The sequence below is a fragment of the Macaca thibetana genome, chromosome 5 (genome assembly GCF_024542745.1).
Source record: "Macaca thibetana thibetana isolate TM-01 chromosome 5, ASM2454274v1, whole genome shotgun sequence".
Taxonomy (NCBI): domain Eukaryota; kingdom Metazoa; phylum Chordata; class Mammalia; order Primates; family Cercopithecidae; genus Macaca; species Macaca thibetana.
This window is the reverse complement of record NC_065582.1, coordinates 128,702,552-128,729,410: the sequence shown is the minus strand read 5'-3', so window position 1 is coordinate 128,729,410 and position 26,859 is coordinate 128,702,552. Positions and strand designations below refer to the sequence as shown.

The window sequence follows — 26,859 nt, the reverse complement described above, 5'->3', positions numbered from 1 at the left end:
TTTAGCCCAGTGGCATTTTTCCCTTTTTTCCTGCCCAACAGTCTTTCTTGGTCCTGGTAACATTTAATAGTTTTGGATAGAAATGACAATAGGACTGAAGGTCCTCTTATTGGCCCAGAATGTAATTGTGATGCTAAAAATATATAAATGACTGAATCATTTAACAAGTATTTGCTATACCTGTGTCCTTAGCTCTGTGTCTAAAGAGAACATGGTGAGTGATTAAACAGAGGCAGAACAATGGAGTAGGGGACCTCAAGACTTCACTTGTAGCTGCAGGAACCTGAGAAGAGACTAAAGCTGCAGCTCAGGTGGGGGATATTTGCATGTAATATTGGATAAGCTATTTATTTTTCCCCTCATGGATTCTAATTTGAAATACATGAAAATGATATGTAAATATATTAGTATAATTGTCATTAAAATCATTCCTTTCTTCAACAAATACTGAGTACCTGCCAAGCATAAAGGCCAACAGTAACCAAGTCGACTACTTTCTGAATGATTCATTTTCACCACTTTAATCCATACTTAGCCAAAGCCACATAGTATGATAGGCTGGAAGTCAGATAATCAAATAGATCTCAAATCCTGGCTTCTCTACTCAATAGCTGTGTGACTTTGGGCTAAGCAACTTTCTCCTTTGAGCCTCAATTTTATCATTTGCAAAGTGGGGATAAATAAGTTAATATAATAGCATAATACAATAATTACCCTCACTATATATTTCCTATAGGATAGGCAATGATGGTGGCACCCCAACTGTGAGAGGTAATCATCCTTGAACCCTCCCCCTCTTCCTCATCTCCTGTATCAAAAGAGTCACTAAATCATACTGTTTTATCTCTGAAATATTTCCCAAATCCTGTCCCCTATTTCCCACTGCCCTAGTTCAAGCCCTCATTACCTCTTGGCCTTCTAAATTGTCTCCCTGCTTTTACTCTTGTGCTCCTTTAGTCCGTTCTCTGCATGGCAGCCTGGGCAACATGGTGAAACCCCATCTCTACAAAAAAAAATTACCAAAATTAGCTAGGCATGGTGGCACATACCTGTAGTCCCAGCTACTTGGGAGGCTGAGGTGGGAGGATCCCTTGAGTCCAGCAGGTAGAGGTTGTCAAAACAACCGGTTTAAACAAAAACCAGTTCCTTACTTGAAGCCTCTCAATGGCTCCCCACCTCTTAGAATAAAGTATAAACTCTCAGAACGCCAGACAAGGTCACCTGTCTACCTCTGCAGACTTTTAATGTTCCCTTCCCAACACTCAACACACACCAGGCTTTTTCACCTGTGTCTTACCTTATGCTTCAACGTTAACTCTGCTTCACTGAATTACACCTCTGCTTCAGTGTCCTCACCTCCTCCACCCACTTATCTAAGGCTCAGTTCAGGCCAGGCAACTCAGGAAAGCTTTCCTTGATGCCTCCAGCTTCTACTGCCCAGCTGGGTTAGGAACTCTCTACCCAAGCCTGTTACCATGTCTATTTTGTTACATTTACCACATTGATTGGTAATTTAGCTATGTATGAGTTCTTCTCCATTACTAGAGTCTTCTACTTAAGGCAAAAACCATGCCTTATTCATCTTTGTATCCCCATCACCTAGTACAGTTCATGGTGTGTTGCAAAGGCTCAATAAATAAAATGAATGAGTTGAGCGTGGTGGCTCAGCTGGGCCATAGGCCCAGCACTTTGGGAGGCTGAGGTGGGCAGATTGCTTGAGTCTGGGAGTCTGAGACCAGCCTGGGCAACATGAAGAAACCCTGTCTCTACTGAAAATACAAAAATTAGCCAGGCGTGGTGGCATGGCCCTGTAGTCCCAGCTACTCAGAAGGCTGAGGTGGGGGGAGCCTCTGAGCCCAGGAGGCAGAGGTTGCAGTGAGCTGATATCATGCCACTGTACTCCAGCCTGGGTGACAAAGTGAGACTGTCTCAAAAAAATTAATTAGTTAAATAAAATGAATGAAGAAATGAAGACAAGAATGTGACTCTGCAGTTCATGCTTTTTGCATACACCACATGTCATGCCACATGTCATGTATCTAGAATGCTGGTTCTCAACCAGGGGCAGTTTTGCTCCCCGAGGACATCCAGCAATGTCTGGAGACACCTGGGTTGTCACAACTGGGGGAGGGGGCTATGCTTCTACCATTTAGTGGGTAAAGGCCAGGGATGCTACTAAGCATCCTTCAATGCCCAGGGCAGCCCCTAACAACAAAGAACTATCCAACCCCAAACAGAAACAGCGCCAAGGCTGAAAAATCCTGATCTAGAACAAGGTCTGGCACATGGAAGAACTCAATATAGGATTCCTAACCCTGACTGCTTAGTGGTACAAGTGGCAGAAATGATTATCATACTCGATATAAACCATATAATTGTATGGTATACTTCTTTAAGTTTATTGAGCAATTCTTCATAATATGAGCTCATTTCACAGGCTGAGACTTAAGGGAAATCAGTTCTAGTTTTGAAGTCAGACTGTAAGTATAGCAAAAGACCTACTCAGAATCAATGGAATATGATGCATGGCCCTCTCCTCTCATCTCTTCTCTCACCGCACCATGATATATCTGCTCCAGGTCTACATCCCTCAACAACCAGCTAGAATGCCTGGATCATAAGGGTAAACATATATTAGCTCACCAGCCAATGTTTTTTGAGTCATATATATATATTTTATATATGTGTGTGTATATGTGTATATATATACACACACACTTATACACACCACACACATACATACACAGAGAGAGAGAGAGAGACTCAAGTGTATCTCTTACATCTCTTACTTTGCATGAACTCAACCTGGAATACCCTCTCCAGGAAGGCCTGGCCTCCCTAGGATCATAAGGAAATGTAAAAATTAAAACTTTTATGCTGTGCAGCCGGGCGCAGTGGCTCACGCCTGAAATCTCAGCACTTTGGGAGGCCAAGGAAGGTGGATCACGAGGTCAGGAGATCGAGACCATCCCTTCTAACATGGTGAAACCCTGTCTCTACTAAAAATACAAAACTTAGCCAAGTGTGGTGGCAGGTGCCTGTAGTCCCAGCTACTTGGGAGGCTGAGGCAGGAGAATGGTGTGAACCTGGGAGGCAGAGCTTGCAGTGAGCCGAGATCGTGCCACTGCACTCCAGCCTGGGTGACAGAGCGAGACTGTCTCAAAAAAAAAAAAAAAACTTTTATGCTGTTGCAAGAGTTTTATTGGCCATTTGACATAACACAGTTAAGGCAGGAGCCTGTGATATGGGACATAGGCTGAGCTACTTCTCAGGGACTTCATAGTCCCATGAACTGTATGTAACCTATAATACATGTTTATACTGGGCAATTCTTTTCATATATGCATATTCAACCTCCCAATGTTTGGAGATGGGTGCATGATGATGGAGGCTGCCTATAGGCATCAGAATCAGGACACAAGTTCTAAAGCTGCCACCATGACCCCTGTCTATAATTCAACGGCATGACCCCCTGTCTGAACCTTGAGGCAAATTTATGATCAGTTTCTCTTGGTTATCTTTAGCTCCACTTTCAGTTGCCCTCTTATCAGTCCAGATGTCTTTTACTTTTGAGAAGAGCCATCTTTCTTGTCTCAAACAACTCCCTTTTTCTTTATCTAGCTCAAATTATTAAACCACTAAACCAACTGCCAACACTGGGTAAGTTCGCCTCAGCCTAATACATATGAGCACAAAAATGGTTGTGTGCTTTCTGGAATTGAATTTAACACTTAATTCATCCTCAAACACATAATTAATTCTAGAATTTCCAAGCTGAGATGAGGCATCCTGGGCTCCTTAGGTAGCTTTGAGTCCCAGTATAAATAGAAATGACCAGCTTTCTAGAAAAACTTTTCAATTCTAAAATAATGATTTTAGCCACCATAGCAGGTTGAAGTGCAGGGGCAGTAAAGCTGGACACTGTGAAGCTTCCTTTGTCAATACCCCAATTTGCTGTATAGATGACTCATGTTCAAAACTGATGGTTTATGACAGAGAATTTCCCCATTGGTTACATTGCCATTAAACATATCTTTTGGGAGTTCAAGCAAATTTGTAAGGAGGAGGCTTCTACTGGTTATGCTCTTTGTCTTCGACAATTAATTCATTTATAATTCAAACAAATTGAAAATGCAGCACTAGCTGGCTTTTAGGTTTCGTGACTGCTTGACAGCCACCCTCCCAACTATTCTTTAAGTGGCAAAGACATTAGCCATTGACATCCAAGTGTAGCAGGAAACCTAGCTCCTTGACAAGCCTAGGGATTTCCTGACTTCTTGCTTATTGTTGGATGGTGGTATGGACTAAGTGGTTTTTTTAAAAAATACTTTTACTTTTATTTTTTGTGAGTACATAGTAGATATATATATTTATGGGGTATATGAGATGTGTTAATACAGGCATGCAATGTGAAATAACCACATCCCCCTCAAGCGTCTTTCCTTTGAATTACAAACAATCCAATTACACTCTTTAGGTGATTTTAAAATATAAGATTAAGTTATTATTGACTATAGTCACTCTGTTGTGCTTTCAAATAGTAGGTCTTATTTTTTTTTTTTTTTTTTTTTTTTTTTTTGTAACATCCTTCTACTCTGATGGAGTCAATTGTTTTGATTTTTTTTTTTTTTTTTTTTTTTGCTCTGTCACCCAGGCTGGGGTGCAGTGGCGCGAACTCGGCTCACTGCAAGCTCCGCCTCCTGGGTTCACGCCATTCTCCAACCTCAGCCTCCCGAGTAGCTGGGACTACAGGCGCCCGCCACCTCGCCCGGCTAGTTTTTTTTGTATTTTTTTAGTAGAGACGGGGTTTCACCGTGTTGATGGTCTCCATCTCCTGACCTTGTGATCCGCCCGCCTCGGCCTCCCAAAGTGCTGGGATTACAGGCGTGAGCCACCGCGCCCGGCAGTAGGATTTATTCGTTCCATTTTGTTTTTACCCATTAACCATCCTTACCTCCCCACCAAGCCCGCTACTACCCTTCCCAGCCTATGGTAACATCCTTCTACTCTGTATGTTCATGAGCTCAATTGTTTTGATTTTTAAATCCCACAAATAAGTGAGAACATGCAATGTTTGTCTTTCTGTGCCTGGCTTATTTCTTAACATAATGATCTCCAGTTCCATTCATGTTGTTGCAAATGACTGGTTCTATTCTTTTTTATGGCTAAATAGTACTCCATTGTGTATAAGTACCACATTTACTTTATCCATTCATCTGTTGATGGACACTGAAGTTGCTTCCAAATCTTAGCTATTGTAAAGAATGTTGAGGCTAGCACAGTGGCTCATGCCTATAATCCCAGCACTTTGGGAAGCCGAGATGGGTGGATCATGAGGTCAGGAGTTCAAGACTGGCCTGGCCAAGATGCTGAAATCCCATCTCTATGAAAAACACAAAAATTAGCTGGGTGTGGTGGCATGCGCCTGTAACCCCAGCTACTCGGGAGGCCGAGGCAGGAGAATCGCTTGAACCTGGGCAGCAGAGGTTGCAGTGAGCTGAGATCGTGCCACTGCACTCCAGCCTGGGTGACAGGGCAAGACTCTGTCAAAAAAATAAAATAAAAATACTTAAAAAAAAAAAAAAAAAAAGAATGTTGCAACGAACACAGAAGTGCAGATACCTCTTTGATATACTGATTTCCTTTATCTGGGGTATATACCCTGCAGTGGGATTGCTGGATCATATGGTAGATCTCTTTTTAGTTTGTTGAGAAAGCTCCAAACTGTTCTCCATAGTGGTTGTACTAATTGACATTCCCACTAATAGCGTATGAGGGTTTCCTTTTCTCTACACCCTCATCAGCATTTGTCACTGCCTGTCTTTTGAATATAAGTCATTTTAACTGGGGTGAGATATCTCATTGTAGTTTTGATTTGCTGGTCTAAATGTTTATGTATTCCCCAAATTCTCACGTTGAAGCCCTAACTCTCACTGTGGCTGTATTTGGAGATAAGGTCTTAAAGGTAGGGCCCTGATCAGACAGGATTAGTATCCTTATAAGTAGAGACATTGGAGAGTTCATTTTTTTAACTCTCTCCAAGCATATGCACCTAGGAAAAGCTATGTAAGGACATAACCAGAAGGAAGCCACCTGCGAGCCAGGAAGAATGCCCTCACCAGAAATTGAATTCTGCAAGAACCTTGTTCTTGGACTTTACAGCCGCCAGAACTGTCAAAAATACATTTCTATTGTTCAAGCCACATGGTCTGTGGTATTTTGTTATGGCTGCCCAAGTAGACTAATACAGATGGTGATAATAAAGTGTATTAAGGAATGTACAACCTACCAAGGTTGTGCTAATTACAATCACAGCAATCACCTAACAATTGTCCACCACAGGACAATTTTGACAGTGATTTCCTATACGTCTATCATCAAAATGCTAGATTTTAACCCAGGAATTATTTTGTGTCAGATGGGGAATCAATTATAAAGCACTCTTATATGTATGATTTTTTAGAGTTATCATTCTGATATTTTTCTTGACTATCTAATTTGGGAGAAAAGCTAGTTTACCTTTTATAACACCATGTCAAATTTATGTAGCATAATTATCCCAAATGTTCAAAGAATTTTGCTCAAAACTACTCAACTGGTTTTGATTGAAGCCCCAGGATCCAGGGAAAAGGCTGAATCCATTGCCCCACTTTTCATTAAAAATCATTTTGCTGTCTTCTGGTATTTGATGAGAGAAGCAGCTCTTTGATTTGGGGGATCTTTTTAAAACTGACTTTGTTCTTTTTTAATCCTCACTGCTCCAGGCATCATTAGCTCCTTTTAATAGAAGTTTCAATTTCCTTTTATCCCTTTGAGTATGGGTTCCAATATCCTCAAAGCAGCACTTTTTAATTGGTCAGAAAAAAGTCACCCTTCTAAGAAGAAACCATATCACACATTCTAACAAAGTCAACGTGGGTCTCTGAGATCAGAAGGAGATGGTTGCTGAGGTTGAATTCATCCCCCAGCAAAATGGTTAACTAGCTAGCCGGTGGCATGTGATTACATTTTCAACATAATTACTATGTAATTACATATACCTACTCTTATCCAACACATTCCCTGCTATAATTAGTGGCCTTTATTTAAAGTTCATTTGTCTTAAAGAATTTTGTCCTCCTTTTTTTATTTAGTCAATGACTGAGGGGCACTGTTAATTTTGACAATAGTTTCCTTTATGTGATAATTTTCTGTGATACTCTCCTATACAGCCTCCGCCCAATCATATGCTTTTTAGAAAATGATATAAGGACATCTAATGTATTTTTCCACCTTCATATGTCCACCACCACATGTTGCCTTGTATATTCTAGCAGTAACTTCTTCAGGTAAGTCTAAAGTTATAATCACATCTTACATCTACATGGTCACAGTTTCTAATCAAGGAAAGCCTTTTCAGATAGATCTACTCTATTACAATTTTTCTAGTGATACAAAACCAAATCTGGATCTGGAGTGGGTACCTAAATCCTCAGTGGAGGAGGGAAGTAGTGAGCTCTTTCAAAGCAATCTGAAGAAATTCATATAAACATGACTCCATCAAGATGGCAGTAAAGGGTAGGGTGAGGAGGTGGTTGCTAAAAAAAATCCAGGTCTTTAACAGCCTAGCCATCCATTTCAAAGAATCACTGGCATAAAGAAATACTCTACAATATTTCATCTCTTACTTTTAACAGGCCACAATATTTGATACCACAGGGGTTGTTACTCAGACACTTATGAAAAGTTAAGCATTGGTTTTTTGTTTTTCTTTCTTTCTTTTTTTAAAGATAGGGTATCACTCTGTCACCAAGGCTACAGTGCAGTGGTGCACTCATTGTTCACTGCAGCCTCAGCTTCCTGGACTCAACCAATCCTCCCATCCCAGCCTCCGTAGTGGCTGGGACCACAGGTACGCACCACCACACCAGGGTAATTTTTTAATTTTTTGTAGAGACAGGGTCTCATTATGTTGCTCAGGGTGGTCTTGAACTCTTGGTCTCAAGTTAGCCTCCTGTCTTAGCCTCCCAACGTGCTAGGACCACAGGTATGAGTCACTGTGCATAGCCAGCATTGTTATTTTTACACAATTCCTATCTTACAGATGGTATCATGGATAAATACTATTACAAAAACTGGTGTATAAGAAAGATACTACAATACACAAAATAACATATCTAGGTCCATAGTTTTTTTCTGTATTATTATTATTATTATTTGAGACAGAGTCTAGCTGTGTCACCCAGGCTGGGGTACAACTTGTGCATGATCACTACTCACCACAGCCGCAACCTCCAGGGCTCAAGCAATATTCCCACCTCAGCCTTCCAAGTAGCTAGGACTAGAGGTGCACATCACCACACCCAGCTAACTTTTGTATTTTTCTATAGAGGTGGGGTTTCACCATGTTGTCTAGGCTGGTCTTGAATTCTTAGGCTCAAGAGATCTGCCTGCCTTGGCCTCTCAAAGTACTGGGATTACAGGTATGATCTACTCCACCCAACTTCCTGTATTATTGTTTGAAGAAAAATAAATTGACCAGTTGATTTCTTTCTATTTATTTTTGTTAATACATAATATCTGTACATATTTCTGGGGTACATGTGATATTTTGTTACATGCGTTTTAGGGCATATCAGAGAAGAGGGACCTTAACAGTCCAAAATGCTAGATCATGACATGGGAATAATAGGTGAAGATTGAATCAAAGACCTTAACCTGGAAAAGAAACAATTTGGCATGGAAATGATGACTATTCTTAAAGATTGGAAGGTGGTAAAGTATAAAAACTGTTTGATGTTTTCTGTTTGGTCTGAGAAGGATGAAAGTATGGAAGTTTTGGGACAGCAGATATGGAGTTACCATAAAGAAGAACACTGTTGTAATTCAACAGGTTCTGAAAATGAAATAGTCTACTTTCTTACTTAGTGAGTTCACTTTCCTTGACTGTGTTCAGATGGAAGCTAGTCGCCCACTGTGGGGGACTGTTGGAAAATGTATCAGAGAAGAAATGGAACTTCTGAAATCTTCGGTCCCCTTCTCACCCTAAAGTTCTACAAAGATGCCTATTTCGAGGAGTATGAGGCAGGCTAAGCAACCCTTATCTGCAATGTTTGGAAGCAGAAGTGTTTTGGATTTGGGATTTTTCCAGATTTTGGAATATTTGCAGGTATATAATGAGATGTGTTGAGAATGGGATCAAATATGAATGGTGTTAGGAATCTAGGTCTGTGGGGTTTTTCTTATATGTCTTTGTATTGGCTTTCCTAGCACACAGCTAAGGAGACAATTACTTTATTTCATTAAAAGAGGCAGTATGTTAAAGCAGTCTAGTTTATTTAGACAAAAACCAATACAAAGCAAAACAAAAAACCAAACTCGTTTTAAGGATGCTCTCCCAGAGTTATTTATCTATGCTCATCTAATTAAATAGGCTCTTTTGAAATGTCTGCATGTGTTGTGCTCGTGGGTAGATACAGCCTTTCTGTGGCCATCGTGCTGCCCAGTTGGGACGTGGAGACCACCACTTCACCCAAGGTGGTCGACAACTCCACTCATGGCATCCACCAGTAGAGACACTAAATGAGGTTCGAGTCCTAGGAGGCATCCTCTGGGGATGTTGAGGGTCAGACTCGAGGCTAACAGTGACCAGTGGGGAGAGGCTGGAGAGAGAAGCAGCAGAAAGGAAGCTGCTCCTTCAGACAACTCCTGCTTTCTGTGCTAGATGTGCCACAGAGAGAAGTGGTAGGGCTTTATCTTCATTGACTTTTACACCATGGTTGACCGCATGATGCTATGGAAGCCACTTTATATTAATTAGTTTAGGTAAAAGACTTGTAAAAGAGATAAAGAGGCAGTGTGGTATAAATATGCAGGCTTTGGAGTCAAAGAGCCAGTGTTCAAGTTCTGACTTTTTAACCATATGACCTTGAGCAAGTGAATTACTTCATCTCTCTAGGCCTCAGTCTCCTTATCTGTGCAATGGAGCTAGGAACAGTTGCTGGCTCATAATAACTACTACATAAGTGCTAGCCTCTATTGTTTTCACAGAAACAGAAAACTGAGCCCCATTTGAACTTGCTTCTCCTTAAGTACTGTCCAAGACACAAAAGGAACAAAAGTGGCATTGAGGTAAGAATCTAGGTCACTTCAGACCTGCTGCTCTGATGGTTGCAAAAGAACATGAATCCAGATGGAGTGATGCTGAAAGTGAAAGTGAATCCTATATAACTTTTAAAGGAAATGATATAAAACTGTATATCCTTGCTAATTACCCTGATTTCATTATTACACCACGTATACATGTATCACATCATCACATTTTATCCCTTAAATATAGATAATTATTATGTTTCAATTAAAAATAAAATAAAACTTAAAAAAAACCCGCATATGTCCTGACATGGAAAGCTGTCCTATTTATTAAGTGAAAAAGCATGTTACAAAACAGTATGATCACCTTTGGGAAAAAAAGATTACTATTGACATAAATGATAGTAATACAGCAGTCTATATAAATGAGGTGGGCTGGGTGTGGTGGCTCATGCCTGGAATCCCAGCACTTTGGGAGGCTGAGGCGGGCAGATCACCTGAGGTCGGGAGTTTGAGACCAGCCTGACCAACATGGTGAAACCCCATCTCTACTAAAAATACAAAATTAGCCAGGTGTAGTGGCACATGCCTGTAATCCCAGCTACTTTGGAGGCCGAGGCAGGAGAATGGCTTGAACCCAGGAAATGGAGGTTGCAGTGAGCTGAGACCACACCATTACACTCCAGCCTGGGAAACAAGAGCAAAACTCTGTCTCAGAGAAAAAAGAGACAAAAGCTGGAGAAATTTCTACCCAACAGTAAATAATGATTTGGGGGTTGGGGGGGTAATTAAGATTTCATGGGATATTCACTCTATATCTGTTATTTCTATAAGATTTGAATTTTTATAATAAATATTAATTTTTAAATGAGAAAAATCGGTGTTTAAAAGGCAAAATAAGAAACATATTATCCTATTACGGATTTTAAATTTTACTATATACTGATCACCTTAAACTGTGTGTGAGCAGGCAATTAATAATGATGATTGGAAAATGGATGCAGGAAATGCTTCTCTGGTCTCTTTTCAAAATGATAACAAACATCACTGTTTAGAACCTCCTTCATCATACCTTAAATCTTCCCATAAACCTGCTGAAGCAGGTATTTATGGTTAAGATTCGGGCCTCGGCAGCCTCACTCCTGGTCTGAATCCTGTCTCTCTGTCTTATAACTGTATGACCTTGGGCAGGTGCCTTAATCTCTCTGTGCCTCAGTTTATCTGTTGAGTGGGGCCAATAATAATACTACAAAGGGGTGTTCTGTGGATGAATTGAGCTACTGTTTGTAAAATGCCTAGAACAGTGACTGGCATATAGCAAACACCTAATAAAGAATTTAGCCTCATGCCATTTTTTGAGACAGAGTCTCAAAAACTGGCATGATGGAGTGCAATGGCGTGATCTCGGCTCACCACAAGCTCCATCTCCCAGGTTCAAGCAATTCTCCTGCCTCAGCCTCCTGCCTCAGCTACTGTAATCCCGAGTAGCTGGGATTACAGGCATGCGCCACCATGGCCAGCTAATTTTGTATTTCTAAAAGAGATGGGGTTCTCCATGTTGGTCAGGCTGGTCTCGAACTCCCGACCTCAGGTGATCTGCCCATCTCGGCCTCCCAAAGTGCTGGGATTACAGGCATGAACCATTGTGCCCAGCCCATTCTTTTAACCTTATTTAGAGAGAAAACTCTGGATCCAAATGATACATTAATCTCAAATCTCCCCTCCCCCAGAAATACTCCAGAATCCTAACATTTATTCCCACTGCCCTTCTCCCCCACCCAGATCAGCATTTTATCACACTCATGGGTACTGGCTTCCATTCCTTCACAGAGCCCTTGTTTCTGGCACCTCACGCTCTAACCTATTACCCGGATTCAATTCTTTTGAATTTTCCTTTTATCTCTTTACAGCTTGGCTTAAATGGCTTCAGTGGTTTCCCATTGCCAGAAGTTTAAATTTCAAACAACTTTGACCCTTCACACACTGGCCTCTGGTCCACTCACTGTTCCCCAAGAACCACAAGAGCATTCCTAATCCTGAGCCTTTGCCTCCAGTGACTGGCCTCCTCCCAACCCGCTTAATCCCATCATCTCAAAATCCCAGTGGTGTCATACTGCATATTCAAGAAAGCTGTCAACCATTCAAATCCAGTCACCTCTATTTTGAATTCCTTGAACACCTCAAATCCTGGCCCTTGTTCTAATCTGAGACCCAATTGCAGTCACCCTTACCCTGTTAAATGGCTTTGGGGATTAGGGATGTCATACGTATATTCAACAAGCATTTATTGATCAGGCTTTAGACATTCAGAGATGAGGAAGACAAAGTCCTTGCCCTCACTGAGCTCATGATCCATTAGAAGAGATAGAAAGTAAACAAATAATTGCTTTGTTACTTTGTAACAAAGTACATTGGCCATAGCCTATATCAGAAGCACATATAAGACACAATAGTGGCCCAAAGATAGAAACAATCAGGAAAGAATGAGCCAACATTGAGGGCATGAAGTGTGTGGTTCATCTTTCCTGCTCTCAACCAAATTTGCCCTCCTTCTGGCTGATCAAAAACATGAAGCTGGATCTGAAATATTTTGAGATCCTGTCCTACTTAAGCTCTGAAAATGACAGGCTCTGACCGGTTTCCCCTCCCCAGCACCAGCCTCTCCCTGGAGTATATTTCCACCTTCCTTTCTATTTAGTTCACCTCTACCTGCCTATTTATTTGTTTAAAATGTGAACCGACTGGTCAGGGATAGTAATCTAATTCTGCATTTGGTTTGAGGCCAATGCATTGAGGGCATTCAATAAATAATGGTGTTTAGTGAGCCCTTCCTAGATCCTGGCTGCTTATGTCCAAGATGAAGCTAGGACCTTCAGAAGCAAGCTCAAGAGATGATGAATGAAGGGAGGTGGAGCTCTGAAGACCATGAAGGCAAATTTGCTCTGGTTGCCTGGCTCAGAGATTATGCACCTGTGTGTAGGCTTGCTGGGGTGAAGCCTGTAACATGCAAATGTTACTTCTGTGCGTTGGCTAGGGTGTGCCCTTCTTCCTGACATGGTTTTCCCTGATTCAATCTGGGTAAACGTACACAAAGGCTTCCTCCCTATGGGCATACAGGCCTGTGTTTACTTGCCTTCGTTAAGGAAATTCTCCTTCCTGTGGGTGGGTGGTTCTGGGAGGGGTGAAACAGGTGTCTCTGTCGGATTGAATGGGCTGTCCCAAGGGAGGACGAGCAGGGAGAAGATGGAGAGGCCTTAAAATAAAATCTCATGGCCGGGCGTGGTGGCTCACGCCTGTAATCCTAGCACTTTGGGAGGCTGAGGCAGGCAGATCACAAGGTCAGGAGATCGAGACCATCCTGGCTAACACGGTGAAACCCCATCTCTACTAAAAATACCAAAAGAAAAAAAAAACAAATTAGCCAGGTATGGTGGCAGGCGCCTGTAGTCCCAGCTACTCCGGAGGCTGAGGCAGGAGAATGGCGTGAACCCGGGAGGCAGAGCTTGAAGTGAGCTGAGATCGCGCCACTGCACTCCAGCCTGGGCGACTGAGCGAGACTCTGTCTCAAAAATAAAATAAAATAAAATAAAATCTCATGAACAATATGTGTTCATCCATTCATCAAGGCATCCTTCCTGTCCATCCACTGAATGATAGGCACTTAAATTACAAAGCTGAATATTATGGGACTTGGCTCATGGGAGAGCCTCAATAAATATTTCCTGCATTAATGATTTAAATTAATACATTGGCTTTACTTTAAATATTTTCTACCAGTGGGACATTGTACTTTCTGTACAACAGATACTATCCTGTATATTTCAGCCCATAGTTAAAAGAGGGATGGCCTGCATAAAAAGGATATTCCAGCATATTCCCTACATTCTTGGACTTCGATTCCCCATTTCCTCACTTTTAACCTTCTTCCCATTTAGGTACGCATGCAGCCCCTTTAGTTTGACCCACTTCTTGGTTTCGCCTGGCCTCTGAGAGGCAATTCAAATACAGATTGCTTGCAGGCAACTCTAGGTGGTTCCGACTTAGCCTCCAGCTCTCCTCTTTTAAGCTGCAGATTCACAGGCAGCAAGGAGTTAGAGAGACACCAGGGGTGCTGGCTCCCAGTGTCAGCGAGATCATCCGGCTTTTGGGCATTTTGGTTTGCACAGCTGCGTCTCCCATTCTCCATCTGTAGAACGGCAATGATGCCAACCAGCTCAGAGACAGAGCAAGGGCTGGTGAGCTCATAACTGGAAAGGACGTACCCAAGAACAAAACAATATTATGAGGCAAAATTCTGATTTTATGGTCCCTCAATACCAAGCCTCATACTGTTTCTGGCTTTTCTGCTTCTGTGATTTTGGCACATTACTTCCAAGGAGGAGGTCTGAATAATTAGTATGACTAGTCTTCTCAAGCACAGGCTCCCATATTTAGAATGGATTTGGCACCCGGTTGTGGCTGGCTGCTAATCAAACACGCCAGCAGGTGAGCGTGAAGAGCACCTGGTTTAAAGAAGCACTTCTGATGCAGGAGAGCATTTTTTAAAGTGTCACTCAAAGCTGGATTCAATTACATGACAAGTTTGAAAAGAAATCATGTTACAAAATGAGAAAGCGATCTTTATGCTTAAAGATGCAGAAATCTTTGCAGATTACAGCTGACAACACACATAGACACACACACAAAGACACCAATGAATTATTGCCCTCCCACCCGCCCCCACAGGGTATACAAAACAAATTCTTTGAGTGTGAACTATGGGGGTCTCTCTAGAAGAAAACTCCCCCTTTATCTGCTTGTAATAATCTGGCAGCTGACAAAAATGTTAGCAACATAACACAAAAGGAGCTAAAATCTATTCAGAAAGGAAAATAGCAAAACCAATGTAATAAGCAAAATTATGGTTACAAGAGTAACCATAATTACCCTTGTATTATAACTTTCTAATTTAAGAGTGAACAAGCAGACATTATTTCGAGTTTTAAAAAAAGAAGTTTGCAGAAATAAGATTCCTTTAGGGAAAAGGTCGTCTAACCTAAAATCAGCCCAAAGGTGACTGGAAGAGGCAGTCATCATCCATTTTACTCTTGTGTGCCAAGTAAGAACTTGCCATTTACTTAACGGGGGAAGGAAGAGTAATGCTGTAGTGGTGTCTTCTCATTTGCTCCTTCTCCCCAGAAAGCTACACGCAGGAATACTGGCTAATAGGAAACACAGGCCCATGAAGCCCTCACTTACATGTTTCGTTGCCTTCTTGAGTTTTGGGTCCCAAGTCTGGGAAGCATCAGAGCCAGGCAGCCGCCCTTGCTTACCACCATATCCGCAACAGGCCAACAATGAGATTGGCATGGGAGAGGAGGGCAGCCCAGAGGGAAGAGGAAGAGGCTCTTACTCATCACGCACTCAGAGCTGGCAATGGTTATAAAAACAATAGAACTCCCCCATGTAGGTGCACCTCCCAGCCAATTTGCCTCACCGCCAATTTGCAATGATAGACCTTGCTATGGGCATGAAAGGGAAGGGAGCTGGGATGTGGGGATGTGGAAGAAACCTCAAGCACTTTTTGGAGAAATATTCATTTCAGGGTGGGTTTTGTGAATCCAGAGGCTCTTCAGAGGCTATCTACCTCAAAAGTAGGTAGCAGGGAGTTATACATGGGTTTATTAGGTACTCAGTAAGTGGCTGTGGATTGTTCCATTGGGGTTATTTAGAACATCTCCTTATAACTAGAGCTAGTCTGCTGAGGGGCACTAGCCAAAGATGTGAGCAGTTGACTTGTGGCTGCCTCAAGGGGACTGTCTTATGATGTCTGGGGGGATAGTGATTCTCTCTCTCCCCAAAGCTCACAACGGTACCTACACGGGTAAGGGCTTACAGATCCGTAGGAGTCCTTGGTTGGTCTGTGTCATTCAAGACTGAATGCCCCTCCCTTCCCAAGAGGTTAGGTCATGTTTAGGGTTAGCAAAAGTTTCTTCCGAAGTAGTAAACAAATCATCTCTCTTGATCTGATCTGCATAGCACTCATTTCCTGGGGTCAGACTGCAGAGGTATCAGAGGAAGGAGAAGATAAGAAGGGATCATTTCATTTCTGTCTTGCTCTTGAATTCGCTTTAAAAATATTAGCTACCTTGCCTTATTCCTGAAGGCCATTTTAGAGCTTCGCAGATAAAGGCCCAGGAAAAAATAAAAAGGAAAGGTCTTCCTGGATAAATTACGCTATTTAAAGTTTTGAACCCATTTGGTCTGCTCGCTTTGTATGCCAGAAAATTAACCTTTAAAAATACCCTTTTGAAAGAATATTTTGACTAAAAAAAAAAATTTTTGTTTAAAGACATGAGATCTCACTCTGTCACTCAGGCTGTAGTGCAGTGGCATGATCATAGCTCACTGCAGCCTTGAACTCCTAGGCTCAAGCGATCCTCCTGCCTCAGCCTCCTGAGTAGCTGGAACTACAGATGTGTACCACGACATCTGGTTGATTTTTTAATTTTTTTTGTTGAAATGGGGTCTTGCTATGCTGCTTATTAAAAATATTTTATTTTTTATTTTTACTTTTATTTTTAAATTTTTGAGGTACATATTAGGTATATATAAAAATATTTTTTATTTGTTTAATTCAACACTTATGTCAGAGGCAACCCATGCATTGGAAATAACACGAATCAACCAACCGTCTAACATCTGTTATAAATGTACAACATCAGATAATTCATCTCTGGATTTTCTATATATTTGGTGCTATTAAAAAATTAGGATGAACGAAAGCAGAGATGGAAGTCTCTATCTGTTGACTCATCTAACAGGCTTGGCAAAAGCTTTCTTTGACCTCTCCAAGAAGATAACCTCTTAGGTGTCCAGCTGATAGTCACCCCGCCCAACCTCCAATCCCAGTTTGTGTTGGGTGGTGTTGGCTACTTCCCCTGAGCTACCAAGATGCCACTCAGGGCACAAATTGAGTCATTAAATCCTGCCAGACCTGACCTCCAGGAGGGGAAAGGTATTTTAGGAGAGGCACTGAGCCCAGTTCCCTGCATCCTCACTTCCAAGGCACTCCCCCTGACTCAGAGGCTGGAGTCCTTGGTTTTGTTTCATAATCCCCAGGCCTAGTGATGAGGGTGGTTTCCCCGGTGCAAGCAATTGAAAAGTTTCGACTGAACACATTCCCACAACTTCCACAACTTGGATTCATTCTTGAAGCACACAGAGTTGCCATTCTGGGGAGAATTTTTTACCTTCACAGTTTGTTTCTCCTTTAGCAAGTCTCTCATTGCCTGATGGAGCCAGTGATTGAGAAGTTACCACCAGCTTCTAAAGATCCTGAACACAGCCTTCTTCTCAAAAAATTATAAAGGAAACATTGAATTTCACACAGGAAAAAAGAGAAAAGGAGCATGAATTATTCAGAGTAATATTCCCTTTTGAGGCCTTTCTTTCCCCTGAATATAATGATTCTTCTGATGTTCTCATTTTTACTACCACAGTTCCGTTCTTGATCATATTACTAGGGTGGGGCCAAGCCCTCAGTCTTTATGTTTTCATTAGACCTAGAAAAACAATGAGCAAACAGAGAGGCTGTGCCTACTGCATCTGCAAGAGTTTTGGTTCAACCTCTGTGGGTCCATCTTTTCTTGATACAGTGTGCTCATACAGAGAAGCACTGTGATATTTTCTTTCTTTGGAAAACCCCTGGTTTCTTAAATAGGAGTATATATCATAGAAATATCTTTTCTCTCATCCAGGAATGAATTCAAAGGCTATAATTCTTGGACAATTACAGTAAGTCCTCAGTTAATGTCGTTAACAGGTTCTTAAAAACTACGACCTTAAGCAAAATGAGTTCTAGTTAAAGCAATTCTACCATAGGCTAATTGATAGAAACAAGAGTTAAATTCCTATGGTGTATTCCTGGCCACAAAAACATCACCAAACTTCTAAATAAAGATCAAAGAACTTCTAATATTAATCATTGAAATAAATGTGAACTATGTATGCATTTAAGAAAGATTAATAAAAACAAGTAAAATAATTATTTACCCACTTCTTCCAGTTCAGGGCTTTGGTTGGCCATGGCCTATCCCAGCAGCTCAGGGTGAAAGGTGGTTACCAATCCTAGCCAGGATGTCATCCCATTACAGGGCGCACTCACACACAAACCCGCACTCATTCAGACTGGGACTGTGTAGACATGCCAACTCATCTAACATGCATATCCCTGGGATGTGGGAGGAAAACAGAGTCCCTGGGGAAAACCCACACAGACATGGGAAGAAAGTGCAAATTCTACACAGATAGTGACCCCAGCTGGAAACCCATTTTTTTTCCCTCATCAATTTATAGTGAAACAGTGTTGAACGGAACAATGTTATTTGAGGACCTGTGGTATAGGCGAATGAGACTGCTAGGCACATTAGGAAAAGTGATTTTAAATGACTAATAGCAGTAATTTCAGGGCTGCAGTAAAAGGCTGCTTCTGAGTCCTTGGCTATACTTTATGTGAAAGTGACTACATAGAAGTTTCATTAAGTAATTACCAACTTCTTTCCCTTAGAGTTCCTAATGGTTGGAGTATTTATTAAACAAGTAGGGCTCTGTGTATGTCTTTCCATCATGAGGTCTGTCAAAAATTTTAAAATAGCTGATGTTTCTTGAAATATTTGTCACATGGCAATTAAAACAAATTAATGAAGAACATCTTGAAATTTCAGAATTGCTACAGAAGAAAACAAGCTTTCAATAAAATAAAAGCGAGATCAATCACACATTTTACCCATTTATGAAACATGCCCAGGGCAAGGTACTCAGACATGGAGAAGCATTCCCCGGAACCATCTTGGAGAACTGGACTTGGTAACATGAGAGCTGGGAAGTCCTAATTCTTGGTTATGAAGAATCTAGCACAAAGAGAATTGGTTTGGATACCAGAAGGCTAACTTTTACATGAGGCACCAGGGCTAATGCCCACAGATTTCACACAGGACAATAATGGGTATTTCTGATGTTGAAATCCTAGGATTGATCTGACAGCACAAACCAAATGCCAGCAGTTTCCCTGGAGTTCTGCTGCATGCTTTTGCCATCCCTGCTGATCCAGAGGACTTCACATCTTGAGTTGCTCCTATGGTGAAGGAACCACGGAGTTTCTCTGAGCACCTAAGATTACTCTGCTTCAAGGAACTCCTGAGTGTGTGGACAGAAAATATCTCTGAGGGATTCCCAGGAGCGACTCCAATGAAAGACCAAGAGTGAGTACACATAGGCTGTTGTTCCATTTCTCCAGAGGCCTTTCAGACCTGACTTAGGCAGGACAGAATTCCTTTGGAAGAGTCCCTGAGTTTCACATTTCTAGAATTCCACAACCTGAATGGTAGGTCTGGCTGTCCCTCCATCAGGCTGTACTTATTTAATAAATGCCCCAACCATTAGGAACTCAAGGGGAAACGAGTTGGAATTAGAAGCCACTGTTTTTTGGTTCTGGTTTTTTTCTTTCATGACTAGCTCATGTCAGGTCCCAAAACGAAGAGGAGAGCAGGTCTCAAACTAGGAGAAGAGATTTACACTCTCTCTCACCAAAAGGAAGATTGTAATCCCCCAAATATGGTTGATCAGTGAGTGACCCTTGAGTTAGCAGAAGCTGGAGCTACTATGTAATGGCCATATGGATAAGGAGACAGTCAGAGGCAAGGTGTCCACATGGTTCAGTGAGGGTCCTCGTCTACCTTTAGCTTGCCCTCTTTGAACACATCTAATTGCAGTCTTCCAGGGTAATTTTGAAGACAGAAACTTCAATATGATAATATCAGCTTAATAAAGACAGGAGGTTTTGTTCCCATCTCCCCCCACTCTCCTCTGGCCCCTGCAGTATCCTCAGCATAATCCCCAACACATAGTAGGTGCTCAATAAATATTTGTGGAGTAAATACAATGATGCTATTGCTGGAATTAATGGATAGTCAAGCCTGCCTCAGGAAAGGGTGTGGAATTGTCACAAAAAGATTCTTAAAGGAAACACGGTCTATCAATTCTGCTTTTAGAGTGTGTGTGTATGTGCTAACACAGTTCAATACATCTCTTTCCTTCTCTCTCTAAGTCACACAAACATTTTTTCCTGCTTATATAATAAAATACAGTTATTTTTAAAAGTTTAAAAATAAAGTCAGCCTTCAAAGAACAAGTGAATACATATATGAAATATAGTTAGAGATTGTTTTGAATCATTTTAGAATTTGAAGATGCTTTCTCTTTTTGCAACACTACTGATGAAAAGCTTAGAGTTTGATAAATTATAAACCTAATGAGGCTTCTGACTCCTCTAGCTAGTCATTAGCTGCCAGGAAATGATCATTATTACTTAATTATAAGATGAAACTAAACATTGAGAAATGTTGAAAGTGATCTGATTGGCCAATACACTAAGGACTAATTTCACAGGCATGCCCTCTACATACCAATTAAAGCTGCATCACCATAATAAAATGCTGCATGCTGTTGGCTGTGTTCTATGTTGTCATTTTCAGATTAGAACAACAAAAATAATTCCAGTCTAAGGCACTTCCTGGCCACCAATGTCTGCTAGGCCTTTCTATACCTTGGTGGATAAGGTCTCCTCCTGAGGGCTTATTGCTCCTCAGGAAATGCCCCTAATTCTACACACAAAATAAGAGGCAGTCTTAAAAATAATAAAGGCAACAAGTTGATCAATTATCTGTTTTCCTAGCTGTCAGGTAGAAAAATATCAAAATGCTTTCCAAAAGGAAACTATGTATGTGACACTCTCATTTTGATTTTGAGGGACAGTTTATTAGCAGAGTGAGAATGGGTGTTAGGGGAGAATGCTGAGGACTAGCATTCCATTAGTATGGGCTCTACTGGCACACAGATTTTAAAACACCATTAAGAAGGGGTCTCCAGGATAAAATTTCCCATTCTAGCTCAATGCATTATAACATCTATGTCATTTTGTACCAATACTGATTTGATAAAATGTCATCTGCTTTTCCTTTCCGGAGTCTCCCTTCCATTTGCCTGGTATTAAAGGATAGCATGTTGGTTGAGACTAGGGGGCCTGGAACTCCCAGACTGCCTGGGTTCCAATCCCAATGCTATTATTTAAACATTCTATTTGGTATTTGGTGAGAAGGAGAGAGAGAAAATGAAGACTTTTTTGCTGAAACAAAGGCACTACCCAACTCAAGTAGAAGAAGGTGTGTTGCAAGATTTCTTTTTCTTTTCTTTCTTTTTTTTTTTTTTGAGACTGAGTCTTACTCTGTCCCCCAGGTTGGAATGCAGTGGCGTTTCACTGCAGCCTCCACTTCCCAGATTCAAGCAATTCTCACTCCTCAGCCTCCTGAGTAGCTGGGACTACAGATGTGTGCCACCACATAGAGACTCACCATGTTGGCCAGGGTGGTCTCAAACTCCTGGCCTGAAGTGATCCCCCTGCCTCAGCCTTCCAAAGTGCTGTGATTACAGGCATGAGCCACTGCGCCCGGCTGCAAGATTTCAATTATCAATTGATCACCTGGAGTTTAGAATAGTCATGTGAACCTTATCAAAAACAGATTATAACAGCTCCTACCTCCTGAGGAATTGTGAGGATAAAATGAGCAAAAACACCTTTAAACTGCACACTATGTGCTCTATAAATGCTGGATTTTTCTTATTACTGCTTTTTGTTCTATTTGAGGGGTAGAGCTGCAGGAAAAAGATCCAAGAAATTAGTATTCCAGAGTGGTAAGGGCAGCATGGATACTCACCAAGGTGTCTCCATGAAAACTTAATCCCCCCCAAGTAGACACAGCAGATCCAATTTCCTAGGAATATGTATTAGTTTTAATTCACCTTTTTAAAGCCTAATACTTGGGAGTTCTTCTAGCAATACTGCTTGTAGTCCTGCCTCATTACTATATCACTAGCTAAAATGGTGATAGAAACTCCAAACATAAATCGTCTGTACTTATCTCCATTTTGTCATTTCCCATTCTCCCTTCAACCCACTGCAGTTCAGCCTTCTTTCCCCTCCATCCCCAGTAACAGCTCTATCAAAGTCACCTCTTGCCAAGCCAATGATTTGTGTTGATGTCATGGACCCCTCAGCAGCATCTATCACAGCTCACTATTGCCCCCTTCAACACTTCCTTTTCTTGACTTGCACACCACCACACCCTACTGAGTTTTTCTCCTTGTCCCCAACTCACTGTTTCTTTTAAGTAGCCTTTGCTGGATCCACCTCCTCGCGAGGTTGATGTGTCCCAGGGCTTGGTCTTCATGTTTCTATCTACATTCTTTCCTAGTATGAGGGATTCCAGTCCTTTGACCTTAAATATTATTATTATTATTATTATTTTGAGACAGAGTCTCGCTCTGTCGCCCAGGCTGGAGTGCAGTGGCGCAATCTCGGCTCACTGCAAGCTCCGCCTCCCGGGTTCACGCCATTCTCCTGCCTCAGCCTCCTGAGTAGCTGGGACTACAGGCGCCCGCCACCACGCCCGGCTAATTTTTTGCATTTTTAGTAGAAACGGGGTTTCACCGTGGTCTCGATCTCCTGACCTTGTGATCCGCCCGCCTCGGCCTCCCAAAGTGCTGGGATTACAGGCGTGAGCCACCGCGCCCGGCGACCTTAAATATTATTTATATAAAGTTAGTAACTCTCAACTTTATCTCTCTGGCTGTCTCTCTCCCTCAGATTCCAAACTCTTTCATACAATTACTTGCCCGGATGTCAGATTGGTCTATCCAACATAATAAATCTAAAATAGAACTCTCAATTCTGCTGTTCCCAACCCCTCAACCTCTACTCTACAAACTGCTGTTCTCCAGTTTTCCCCATCTTGACTCATGATCCTATTACCATCCCAATTATTCAGATAAAACCCAGTGTCTCCTCCATTGTTTCTTCCCTTAATCCTTTTATTCAACCATCTGCAAGTCAATTGATCCTATCAGTCCCAAATTCCATCACTTCAGCTGTCTTCACTGCTACCACCCTAAGGCAAGCTACCACCATCTCCTTAGATTGGTGTAATAACTTCCTAACTGGTCTCCCTCTCTGCTTCGACTTTTTCCCTCATTGACTCTATTTCCTCAAAAAAAGGAATCTCAGTGTGATTTCAAGAAAAAAATTGATAATAATTGTTCCTTTGCTCAAAACGCTCCAATAGCCTCATGTTATACTTAGAATACAATTCTTACTATGGCCTATGAGGCCCTGCGTGATGTGGCCCCAACTGTGTTCACTGTGCTGCTGTCATACTGCTAATGTTGTTCCCATGTCAAGGCTCTTGCTCTTGGGATTTTTCTCTCTGCCTGGAATGGCCCACATCTCCATGTGGCTGGTTCTTTCCTATTATTTAGGTTTCAGTTCAAAAGTCACGTGTCCTTGTGGCCTGGCGCGGTGGCTCATGCCTGTAATCCCAGCACCTTGGGAAGCTGAGGCGGGTGGATCACCTGAGGTTGGGAGTTTGAGACCAGCCTGGCCAATGTGGTGAAAACCCAACTCTACTAAAAAAATACAAAAAATTAGCCGGGCATAGTGGCGGGCACCTGTAATCCCAGCTACTTAGGAGACTGAGGCAGGATAATCACTTGAACCCAGGAGGCGGAGGTTTCTGTGAGCCAAGATTGTGCCACTACACTCCAGCCTGGGCACTGACAGAGCAAGACTCCATCTCAAAAAAATAAATAAATACAAAAAATAAAAATAAAGTCACCTGTCCTTCTCTGACCCTCCTATTAAAGTGGCTCACTCAATCTCTCTCTATCCCAAGACCCTGTTCCATTTTCTTCATAGCACTTATTACTGTCTGAACCTATCTTCTTTGCTTATTTGTTTATTGTCTGTATACCCCTATGAGACTGTAAATTCTATGAAAACAAATACCTCATCTATCTTATTCATCCTACAATTCCCATGCCTGTACTCCATGAATATCTGTTCAATGAGTTCATTCTCTCTAAGTATAACAGCAGTTTACAAATTATACATGATGACCCATTGGAACCGAGTAGCCCATCCACATAATTCACAATAGCTAAGAAAGTACTGGAACTAGGGGCAAATTCAAGTGGAATATATGTCTAACTGTAATCCACAGTCAAATAAAAAGTACGTTCAATTCTATGTTCCTTTAGCTCTTTCCAGGCTTCTCCAATTCATTATCAAGAATCATCAAAAGCTCATGGCAGAGTCACCCACATTCTCTTTCTTCTCCTTCTTCCTTAAGTTTCCTTGTCTAACAGGAAACGAATCACTTTATTGTGACTGATTGAATGGAAAAAAATGATTTCCCCATGTCCCAGCTTCCTATAATCCAATGGTCACTCCCTGATTTATCCAAAACCTGGCCTGAGTAACTCGGCTCTCTCAGACTCTCCTTTCAAGAGCAGGTCTGCTAGACTTCGCCTGTGGCTTTTTACTATACAGGATACAAGTGCCACCAAAGTTAATGCATAGGAGAGCTCTGCTACCTAGAGTTTTGCTTTGAAGGAAACAATTGGTGGCAGAAATGACCTCTGACTTTACCTCTCTGTTATCACCTTTTCTGCTCCATCTAATGAAGCTGCAAATGCTCTAGCTGGTGTAAGGAAGAGGACTGGGCTGAAAGGTAGGCACTCCTGGTCCCACTGTAACCATTTCATGAAATTTTGGGTGAGTCATTTAACTCCTCTGAGCCTAGCCTCTTTATCTGTAAAATGAGAGGCTGTTAGTAGATGACCCCTAGTTCTAGCTGTGCATGGTGTGAAAATATGGTGAACCAGTAAATGCAAAACAATGAAACTAGTGAGTGTAGCTGGTTATGATTGGTGCAGTGTTACTGCAGTTAAAAGACAATAGAAGGCAAGGCCAGCTTGGCCAGAGGACTAGACTGAGTCCTGCGTCATTGACTACAACTTATAGAGACGGGACTTCCAGGGATTAGCAACTTCCCATGGAAATTTCCTGGTTCATATATAGGCTAAGGACTCCAAAATTCACACATCCAGCCCAGTTTTCACTCCTAAACACCAGATTTACACACCAATCTGCCTTGTTAACATCTTCACCCGATTTAGTAGCTATACACAGTTTACAATGTTTAAAACCTTTCTCACCTGTTCCACTTCTCATCTTTTCCATCTCAGTTGATGGCAGTTCCAGCCACTTGGTACTCAAGTCTAAAAGCTTGACTTCTCTCTTTCTGTCATCCTACATTTAACATTCCAGTAGATACTGTTGTTTCGACCTTCAAAATAAATACGGAATCCAACAGCATCTCCCATCCCCCCTGCTATGATCCAGGTCCAAGTCACCAGCATCTCTGTCCTGGATCTGTGCCACAGCCTCTGGAATCCTTGCCTTGTCCTTACCTGCTCACCTCCAGTCTTCATAGCCAAAGTGATTATTCTAAAATATAAGCCAAATTATGTTGATTCTTTGCTCAAAACCCTGCAACGTTTCATCATTTCACCCAGAATAAAAGCGAGTCCTTACAACAGGCTGCGAGTCCCCATATGACCCACTCCTCCCCACACACCCATTACCTCTTTGACCTGATCTGGTACTATGCTCCCCCTCTCACTCTGCCCCAGCCACAGTGGCCTTCTTGCTCTTTTTCACACAGACTAGGCATGGTCCTGGCCTTAGGGTCTTTGCACAGACAATTCCCTTTACTAGATGTCCCCATAGCTACCATCCTCATCTCCTTCAAATGTTGCTTTGGCATTGAGGCTTACCCTCACTTCCTTATTTAAAATTATAACCGGCTGGGCATGGTGGCTCATACCTGTAATCCTAGCACTTTGGGAGGCCAAGGTGGGCAGATCCCTTGAGCTTAGGAGTTAGAGACCAGCCTGGGCAACATGACAAAACCCCATCTCTATAAAAAATATGAAAAAAAAAAAACTTAGCTGGGTAATGGTGGCACACACCTATAGTCCCAGCTACTTAGGAGGCTGAGATGGGAGAATTGCTTGAGCCCAGAAGGTCCAAGCCACAGTGAGCCAAGATCGCACCACTGCATTCCAGGCTGGGTGACAAAGCGAGACCCTGTATCAAAAAAAAAAAAAAAAAAAAAAAAATCAACCTGTCCCTCTTTTTCCTACTCTAGAACTCCTGATCCTCTTCTCCATTTTCTCCCATGCACTAATCTTTGAATACTATTTCTTTATTTTAATACTTATAATTTTTAAATGCCCTTCAAATATTCTCTAGAGTTATAGATTCATGTAAATTACTTTTTATAAAGTAGTTATGTTTAACATTAATTATCTGTACCTAACCCTGAATATAATATAATCCAAACTAAGGCAAGGATTTTGGCATGTTTTATCCCTGGCACAAAGACACGATAAGTATCTGCTGAGTAAAGTAAAGGACGAGTATCACTGCAGGTTAGGAGTAAACCTAACGTCTGTGCCCCACTGCACTCACTTCCTGGAAAAGCATGAATTTGTTTAAGGTTCACTAACCATTGTTCACATTTCCTCTTGGTTGATCCCGTCCTCATATCAAGAATCGCATGAGAGATCCAACCTGCTCCCTGAACCACAGGGGAAAATAATGATAAACCTGCTCTCTTTGATTTTAAGGCTATTTCTGAGCCAAGGATTTCAGAAACAGGGAAAAATCTGGTGATCTACATAAATTAATTTTCTAATAGTGAAAGAAGTAGCCAAATATCATTCTAACGTAAGATCTAAGATCCCTTCTTGGACTACTTTCCTAACATCAATGTTGACTCTATAATTTTTTTATATCTCACTTTCTAAAAATTTTTAAAGCCATTTCTAGGTTTCTTTTGGGGAAATCATGCC

The 26,859-nt window shown here is 41.6% G+C and overlaps 1 protein-coding gene across 7 annotated transcripts in view; it reads right to left on the bottom strand.

Moving 5' to 3' along the window:
* SHROOM3 (shroom family member 3) overlaps positions 1–26,859 on the bottom strand; it is a 350,091-nt gene that overhangs the window by 125,045 nt on the left and 198,187 nt on the right. Inside the window, exon 2 of one of the 7 annotated variants that reach the window (XM_050790817.1) lies at positions 908–1,003. The exons of the other annotated variants lie outside the window; for them this stretch is intronic. The gene's annotated coding sequence lies outside the window, so the exon portion shown is untranslated. The remainder of the gene's footprint in view (positions 1–907; positions 1,004–26,859) is intronic. 7 annotated transcript variants of the gene reach the window in all.